The sequence below is a fragment of the Aulonocara sp. 'chitande type north' Nkhata Bay genome, linkage group LG2 (assembly GCF_057382095.1).
Source record: "Aulonocara sp. 'chitande type north' Nkhata Bay isolate Kocher_YH1m ecotype deep benthic linkage group LG2, A_spYH_male_GT1.1, whole genome shotgun sequence".
Classification (NCBI taxonomy): domain Eukaryota; kingdom Metazoa; phylum Chordata; class Actinopteri; order Cichliformes; family Cichlidae; genus Aulonocara; species Aulonocara sp. 'chitande type north' Nkhata Bay.
In genome coordinates, this window is record NC_141345.1 from 12,769,669 (window position 1) to 12,779,015 (window position 9,347).

The 9,347-nt window shown below is 40.5% G+C and overlaps 1 long non-coding RNA gene across 1 annotated transcript; it reads left to right on the top strand.

The window, feature by feature from the left end:
• Window positions 1-3,518: 3,518 nt before the first annotated feature.
• Window positions 3,519-6,542, top strand: LOC147337475 (uncharacterized). Its single transcript, XR_015124802.1, has 3 exons — window positions 3,519-3,631; window positions 6,103-6,197; window positions 6,334-6,542. It is a non-coding gene; the product is annotated as an uncharacterized LOC147337475 (long non-coding RNA).
• The last annotated feature ends 2,805 nt before the right edge of the window (window positions 6,543-9,347 follow it).

A 9,347-nucleotide genomic window follows, 5' to 3' on the forward strand; every position in this document is an offset into this window, starting at 1 on the left:
GGCTAGCTTGCTACAACGAATAGGCTAATACCAGCATTTTACCACAAGTTCACCAGATGTAGCTAAAAAAAAAAACTAAACTAATGTCCAGTCCAGTGGGACAGCAAGGAAAAATGACAAAAAATGATTACTTACTTGCGGTTTCGAGGGTCAAGCTGAAATTGAAGCAGCCATTGAAAGACGGGAAGAGAGAAAGTTGGCAGCTTGGCCAGCACTAGTGGCCTCTATAATGCATGCAAATACATGCGGGCCGGAATCCCCGCCCCCCCAGCGCGCCCCCGGATGCCAAAACAGTGCCAGCAGATTGAAACTGAAAAATGGTTTGAAACCGAAAAATGGATTGAAACTGAAAAATGGTTTGTGTTGCGAAATCAGTTTTACCCCGGTTCTTTTCATTCCTCGAGCGTCCAGAGATGGCACCGGACTCAGTAGTCATTTTCACAAAATCTTTATTCATCTTCATTTACTCATCTTTATTCATCTTCATTTAAGCATGCACTTCTAGAAGGGAAGACGAGGGGCCGGTGTCCCTCTCCAAATCTTCACCCCTTTGTCTGTGAAACACAGTTTTATAGAAGTGACCCCATCATAAAACCCCCTACGGTGTGATGCAAACTCTGTCTGTGTCTATGTGCACGAGCACATGAATGCCTACATGTGCGCGTTCCCTCGTGTCTATGTGAGTGCTCGTGAGTGAGTGTGTGCGCATACCTGTGTGTATGTGTGTGCACATGAGTGAGTGTGCGTGTGGATGTGTGTGCGTGACCGTTAAAACACTGTGGGTGTAGGTGACTCCCTAGAGGTCATAAAACCCCTCTCACTTCCAGACCACAGTTACAAATGTTGAGACCCCCACCCTAAAACTTCCCCTGGGGAATTTCCACTCAGTGGGGGAGGTCTACAATCTACTCCTACAATCAGCCTTTATTATAGTGAGGGCAGTGTCAGTGTCTCTACAACAGTTCTACATTATATTTTAACACATTTCTAAACTCTAAATCAGCTAAATATTCTACATTTGAAACAGAAAAAAATGGATTGAAACTGGAAAAAAAAATTGTAAGCGAAAACAAAAAAATTACAGTTTCAATTAATTGTTTTTCACTATCAATTTTTTTTTTCGGTTTCAATACAAGATTTTTCAGTACATTTATTTCAGTTACGATATTTTTTTCGGTTTCATTTCAAGGTGGCATCGTTCTGATTCCATATAAACGCTTCATCACTCATCCAAGTGACTTCTTCAGTCTCAGCTGACTGCAGATTTCCCCAACCTTATAAACAGTACATTTTCATAGTGAAGGAAACTAACGCCACGGAATGAACAATGTGCTGGGGGGTTAGTTCCATGATTGTTAGTATGCAAATTCTTATGGCCATTGATCAATGACAACTAATCAAAGCCTACTGATCAATGGCCATGAATACCATTCACAGAAAGTGGGGAATGACTACAATCACAGCATTATAAGATGGCGAAAGATGTACCCTTGGGCCCCCCTTCTCGATTCAGAGATGGTCAGCATCCTGACAGCCCAATGGACGAAGCTGTCTCTCAGTCTGCGTGTTCTGGCCCAGAGGCTCTTCAGTATCCTTCCTGATGGCAACAAACTGAAGACGCTGTTGAAGGGATGAGTGGAGTCACCTGTAATAGAGAGGACCTTCCAGATGAGGCAGGTGGAGTAGATCTCCTGCGGAGGGAGGCAAGAGAGGTCCGCACAATGCTCTCGGCTGCTCTCACTACCCGTTGTCATTTTTTCCTGCAGAACCCAGTGCAGGAGTCATACCACACAGTGATGCAGCTGGTGAGGATACTCTCAACTGTGCCTCTGTAGAAGGTTCTCATAATGGGGGTTGAATCCCTTGTGCTTCTCAGTTTGCAGAGGAAGTAGAGTCGCTGTTGGTCTTCTCCACATTCAGTGACAGGTTGTCGTTGCTGTACCACTCTGGCAGATGGTTAACTTCACCCCTGTAGTAGATCTCGTCGTGGGTCAGCAGAGTGGGGGCTCAACACACATCCTTGGGGAGCCCCCGTATTCAGTGTTCTTGGGCTGGAGGTCTTGCTGCTGACCCGTACTGTCTGCTGTCTTCCTGTCAAGAAATCTAGCAGCCCATTATACAGCAAGGTGCTGATCAGGGCATTTTGACTAGAGACTGGCCCACCAGGTATTATAGGAAAAACCATAAAGCCTTTGAATTAGTGATGGGATTTCCGGCTCTTTTTAGAGAACCGGCTCTTTCGGTTCGGCTCACTAAAAAGAGCCGGCTCTTTCGACTCCGAACCGGCTCTTCAGGCTGTTTTGTTGCTTTCATTTATTTATTATTAACAATAATATAAAATTATGCACAAAAGGAATTACTAATGTAAAAAAAAAGTGGTTTTATTTATATATGTTTATATATAAATATATACGGTGGCCCCTAGAGACAAAACACGTACAAACTACAAAAAGCACGTACAAACTCCAAAACACTTTTCTAGCATGAACTGAACTTCCAAAACAGAGCTACCTAGATCACTTAAATTGCACAATTGAAAGCATGAAAGCACATGTGTATTGTTTGTGTATTTATACGCAAGCATTCATATATAGTCAAATAATAATAAAAAATTTCATTTACCTGTTATTACCACACACCAAATCCAGTCGTTGGTACTTGCTGGCATGTGTAGCGACTAGGTAACAAAAGTTCAACGCTGCCCCCTAGCATCCTGGAGCACTTCTGTTGTCTTTTGTACGTTTTTATGTGTTTTGGAGTTTTTACGTGTTTTGGAGTTTTTACGTGTTTTGGAGTTTGTATGTGCGTCAGGGTTCATACATGCTTCAGGGTTCGTACGTGATTTGAAGTTTGTATGTGCTTTGTCTGTAGGGGCCAACGTAAATATACTTTTATTTATTCACGCCACATAAAATGTAATAAATAAATCATATAATACAAAAACCAACTATTCACATTTCAACTTTTAACTATTTAAATTTTCAGCTTTTTCCTTTTACAAAATTAAAGTGAAACAACACAAAACACTGCAAACCAGTTGTGGACGATTACTATACCTTTCTAATGTGACGTTGTTGTCCCTGGCTCTCTTTCTCTCTCTCTCCCTCCTGCTCTGTTCAGTGCTACTGAGTGTAACTACCGCCCTGCTATGGAATCAGAATGATGCCACCTTGAAACGAAACCGAAAAAATATTGAAACTGAAAAAAAAATATTGTAACTGAAATAAATGTACTGAAAAATCTTGTATTGAAACCGAAAAAAAAAATTGATAGTGAAAAACAATTGAAACTGTAATTTTTTTGTTTTCGCTTACAATTTTTTTTTTTTCGGTTTCAATCCATTTTTTTCTGTTTCAATCCATTTTTTTTCGGTTTCAAACCATTTTTCACTTTCAATCCATTTTTCGGTTTCAATCCATTTTTCACTTTCAATCCATTTTTCAGTTTCAATCTGCTGGCACTGTTTTGGCGTCCGGGGGCGCGCTGGGGGGGGGGGGGGGGGGGGGGTATTTCCGGCCCGCATGTATTTGCATATATTATAGAGGCCACTAGTGCTGACCAAGCTGCCATCTTTCTCTCTTCCCGTCTTTCAATGGCTGCTTCAATTTCAGCTTGAACCTCCAAACCGCAAGTAAGTAATCATTTTTTGTCATCTTTTCTTGCTGTCCCACTGGACTGGACATTAGTTTAGTTTTTTTTAGCTACATCTGGTGAAGTTGTGGTAAAATGCTGGTATTAGCCTATTTGTCGTAGCAAGCTAGCCTGAAGCTAATATTTGCTAAATTTAGGGACACCCGTGTCTCTTTAGGAGTTGGAGGCCAGTGTTCTAGGAGTGGATCTCAGGATCTCAACAGGCAGTGTTGGGCAGTAACATAATACATGCACCGGCGTTACGTATTTAAAATACAAAATATCAGTAAATGTATCCGTTACAGTTACCGTTCAATAGGTGATATTGAGAATACAGTTAGTTTGTTGAAATAAATGGATTACATGGCGGTATTTTCCTGTTTCATATGTTCGGCTATGGTCTCTCTATTTTTGGTAATTCCACGCTGGTGGAAACCCAAACAAAAGAGCCTCTAAAAATTATTATACAAAAATTATTTAATATGAAGCCAATAGCAGAGTGTTACAGGCATCGCCCTAAACAATGTAGCCTCATGGGCAGTGTAGTCCGTGCTGCAGGGAGAATGGACTGCCATACCCGTTATGTGTCTGTGAGCGAGGGAGGGAGAGAAAGGAAAAGTACGAGCTGTCACGGAGCAGAAACGGGAGCTGGAAGCATGTAAATATAATAATAACCACTAAAGCCAAAAAGAGTGCCTGACGAGCCCAGCTGTAAGTAAGCTGTTAAGACTCGACTGTATACCGTGTTCGTGTTTTCCTCCGAAACATTAAACAGCCTTTCAACGCCTCTCTCTGTCTCTCGCTAGCAAACTTGACCCAGACAACAAAGTAAAGCTAGTTTTGAGCCCGACACGGAACCCAACGTATTAGCCAGAGGTCCCTTTACTACGGTTCGGAGCCGCTGACCTGTTTTATATACGCGCTGAATAGTTTTCTACACGAGATTGCTGCAAAAAGTGCAGCCTTACCCAGGGCCGTGCAGAGAGGTTTAAAGGCGCGGGTGCTCAAAGTTAAAAAGGGGCACATTGAACCAGGCTGAATAACAACAACACACATTCATCAAGAATCTAATATGGGCAACAAGGCAAAGCAAACGTAGCCAATGTTTTAGCTGTTGAGGGGTTGCTGCTGATAGTGCTGGAGGGCAGGGCTGTGTTGATCTGAGACTGTAGACACTAAAAAGTCCATAGGAGAGATGGTAGCTGATTAAACAAGTGTCATGAGATAATAACAAAATGCAAAGATTGGTGACAGCGCTTGGAACCATAAGGACACAAAAAACTGTGAGAAATAATTTAGGCTCTGCCTGTGAATCACTCTTTGCTTCTCTTCTTCCTTCCATCCCATCATTTCATATATCATTCTCCACTTGCTATGTGAGAACAAGGCACAACTTGCTATTGCAATAAACTATAATCTAATTATCCACACCTAACAACTCTTGCACTTAATCTATAATAAAATGATGACAGAAAAATGTTATAGCATTGCCTTTAGTAGCCTCACACAGCTCCTGCTGTTTCCTCCTCATGTCCTTACCAGCCATGTCTGGACAATGTTATATCAGGAGTAATATTTTTTTTAAAAATCCATCTAAATAAAACACACACATGCACGCACACACAGTGACATTTTAGACCTTCTTCAGTATACTGTATATACTATGGGCATCATGGTGCTGATCCAGAATCCTTACATTATTATTTATTACTAGAGCTACAATAATAAAGCAATGAGGAGGGGGAAGTAATAAATATGAAATAATGTCATTATGATGATTCCATTTGTTTCACTATCCACTCTGTGCAGGGGCAAAGCTTATTACATTTTTAAACTGTAGAGATACAATAATTTTACTGCTGTAAAATCCAAATTTTGTACACCTACTTACTGGTTTTGTCGCATCAGTCTGTGTCTCTGAGTTAACTTGTGTTTCTCCTACAGCTCCGGACCGCTAAAAATGCGCGTGCTCTTTGTGAGCTCGTTCCCGGCTCGTAACCAGCGCGTTCTGCCGTCAAGGGCGATCATTGGTTAAATGTGATCATGTGACTGATGCAAGCCAGATCCTTTTATTTAGCAAAACTGTGATTAATAGTTAAATATTATTGTTGAGGGGCACAGACAGGACTCCGCACGCACACACACACACATAAAAAAAATAATAATAAATTTTTTTTTAAAAAGTTGCCTCAACAAAAGGGCACTTTGGGCACCCATCAGGAAAGGGGCGGGTGCTCAAGCCCCTCTAGCCCCCCCCCCCCCTCTGCCTTACCTAATGTCCACCTACTGTTACTCATTTATATTAAGATTTTAACATCTAGTTGGTATTGGTATGGCGAGTAGCCTTCAGTAATAGTAATAAATCACACAGCAATAGTACATTCATGTAGTTGTAAAGTATTCAGAATACATTACTTCTATAATCTTTGGTGGAATACATTTTAAAATTAACCTTCCCAACACTGTCAACAGGTTAGCACCTCATACCACAGTGCAGCAAAGCAGTCTCATGAGTGCTGGGAAGGACGAGCCCAGAGCCCAAAACAGACAGTGAAGGAGATGACAAGGTTAGTAATTGTATGGTGAAAATTATACTTTGTTATCTTGATTGGCAAAAGAAAAGTAAATACAAAATCTGCTGCTCACATATAGGGCATTTCCAAGATTTTTTTTTTTTCAATACTTCAATTTCTTTCATTACAGCTGTCCTGTGCCAGAAGTTCTGTTGACCCACAGTGAGAGGCATCATTTCAGAAACACCAGGAAGACTGAAACTCGTCGCCAGGATCAAGCAGGGCTCGTGATCTTCACCAGCAGCTCCCTCACAAGAAGGATAAACCCAGCATTTCATGAACACTGATGGAGACCTTTGCTTTGTGTAATTTTAGAAGTACTCAGATAATCCTCAGAGGGTCTGGACTTTTACATAATAAAATAGAATAGAATAGAATTCAACTTTGTTGTCATTACACATGCACAGGTACAGGGCAATGAAATGCAGTTTGCATCCATCCAGAAGTGCTTTAGCCATGCTATAGGTATATTACAATATATATTAGCAATAATATAGATATGTGAGTATATTACAGAAATGGGTCTATTATGGTATGTTACAATGTACACGGTATAAAGTATGTTAAGAATATTCTATAAGTATAAGTATGTACAGGCTGTAGTGAGTACAAACTATGTACAGGCTATGAACAGGATATAAATATGAAAAACTATACAGAAATCTGAGATATACAGTTATACAGAAATGTGAACTAAGCCTGTTCAGTCCTACAGTTCTGCCGACAGCTGTTTATTTTTTTTTATTTGTTACTAACACATTTTCTAATATCATGTTTACCTTTGAGTTGTTGATGCTTTATAAATGGACATCTGCAAAGATGAGATGATGGAGCAGGTTTCAGTTCTTGTTCAGTCTGCTGCTGCATCCTGGTCACAACATACAGAGGTGTTATCAGCTCAGTATTGAACAAGAAATATTAATGTTTCAAATTATTTGTCCTAAAGGATGCAAGCTGTACAGAGTACTGCACATGTGACTTTGTGGACATAATTCATTAAAAATAATTTGGACAGTTTAACTTGAATATTTGTAACAAACTCAGTAAAAAAAAAAAAAAAAAGCTAAAAAAATAATCAGGGGAAAAATTTAACATTTTAACTTAAGCTGACAAGCGGAAGTAGTTGGTTTCAGTACATAAGTATCGGGCTTTGCTATTTAATCCGTAGCTATTGACTAATGAGGGGAATTTAAAAGTTGGCGTTAATGTCCTTCCACATGTGGAAAGCGACAGAAAACATGCTGCTGTTTGCACATATTTAATAATCAGCTCTGCACAGGAGCAGAAGCAGAGTCCAGCCTGTTGCTCTTACAGTATAATACTCATAATAAAAGTACAGTAACCGTGGTTAGTCATTGAGCAGCCCGGTGCGTTTCTCTTGATTTCTTTAGTCAGGGTAAATTCATTCACCTGCACGGGCTAGCTAAACGAACTTTACAAAAGAAGTTTCCCCGACAGCCGAGTGCTCATCTTAGCTAGCTACCTAGCTAGCTAAGGACCTAAATTACGGATTAGCTTACAAACACCATCACCGCATCAAAAATGATGCGGTGGGGCCTCAGGTCCTCCTGTCCGGTAGTCCAATTTACTGAAGAACACCTCAGGCTGTCACTTTGAAATAGTCGGTAATGTAAACGATGGACCTCTCAGCATCTGCCATTCCCAAACGTGCGAGTTTGTCCGTGACCGCAGCCGCGTCGTCAGTGTTTTCTCCAGTCATTGGTCAGCATTATAATATATGCAGATACATGCGGGTCAGAATCCCCCCCCCCCCCCAGCGCGCCCCCGTACGCCAAAACAGTGCCAGCAGAGTGAAACTGAAAAATGGTTTGAAACCGAAAAGTGGATTGAAACCGAAAAGTGGATTGAAACCGAAAAGTGGATTGAAACCGAAAAATGGATTGAAACTGAAAAAAATGGATTGAAACTGAAAAAAATTGATTGAAACTGGAAAAAAAATTGTAAGTGAAAACAAAAAAATTACAGTTTCAATTAATTGTTTTTCACTATCAATTTTTTTTTCGGTTTCAATACAAGATTTTTCAGTACATTTATTTCAGTTACAATATTTTTTTTCGGTTTCAATATTTTTTTCGGTTTCATTCCAAGGTGGCATCGTTCTGATTCCATACCCTTCCCCCCTCTTCCCAGCATAAAGCACAAGGCTCGCATGCTGAGTGAAGCGGAAAAAAGTGCGAGAGAGAGAGAGGGTGAGAGAAAGAAAAAAAGAAAAAAAAACTCCACGGCTCGCGATAAGGAGCTGGCTCGCGTCGTTCACGTCAAAGACCTGGCTCTAAGAGCCATTTCGTTCGCGACCGACCCATCACTACTTTGAATGAAAACAAACGCTGTTGTCACAGTGATGTACACTGTCTTGTTGGTATATATGTATCAATCTAATAAACTTAAACCTACACCATCCTCCCTATTCTGGTATTCTAAACAGTACCCAAAAGTAGACTGCTTGGTCGAGTTAACCTCCTAAACTATCTAGAACACATGGTGAAAACCTGAAATTAAGACAGAGGAGACTAGAGGTCAGACATGATCATTACTGATTACTGATGACAGATTTAGATATATTTTCATAAACCATTCATTTGCCACATCAATAAACAGCATGGCAGGGCAAAATATTTTTTCTAACATGGCAACCTTTAAAAAGTGAAAAAAGATAGAAAGACAGGTGAGAAAGAATAAAACTTAATTGACTTTTTGATGGCATTTTACACACAGTATCTAGAAAATGTGGGAAAATACTGGCATCATATACAGTACTTCTGAAGAAATTATGTTGGGACCCTCGAAAAAATTACTATGTACAATAATGGATTTCTATACATTTTACATCAGATGAAAACGTTTGTTGTAAGAGTCAGATAATTATTTATTCAAAGTTTCTAAATGACATAACAAAGAAAAGTATTTCCTCCTCCTTGAATCGCTACCTTATCGTGGTGGAGGGGTTTGTGTGTCCCAGGGATCCCAGGGGCTATGTTGTCTGGGGGCTTTTGCCCCCTGGTAGGGTCTCCCATGGCAAATTGGTCCTGGGTGAGGGACCAGACAAAGAGCGATTCAGAAGACCCTTATGAAAAGAATATCGAGGGAACAGTTTACCCTGCCCGGGATAGGGTTACCGGGGCC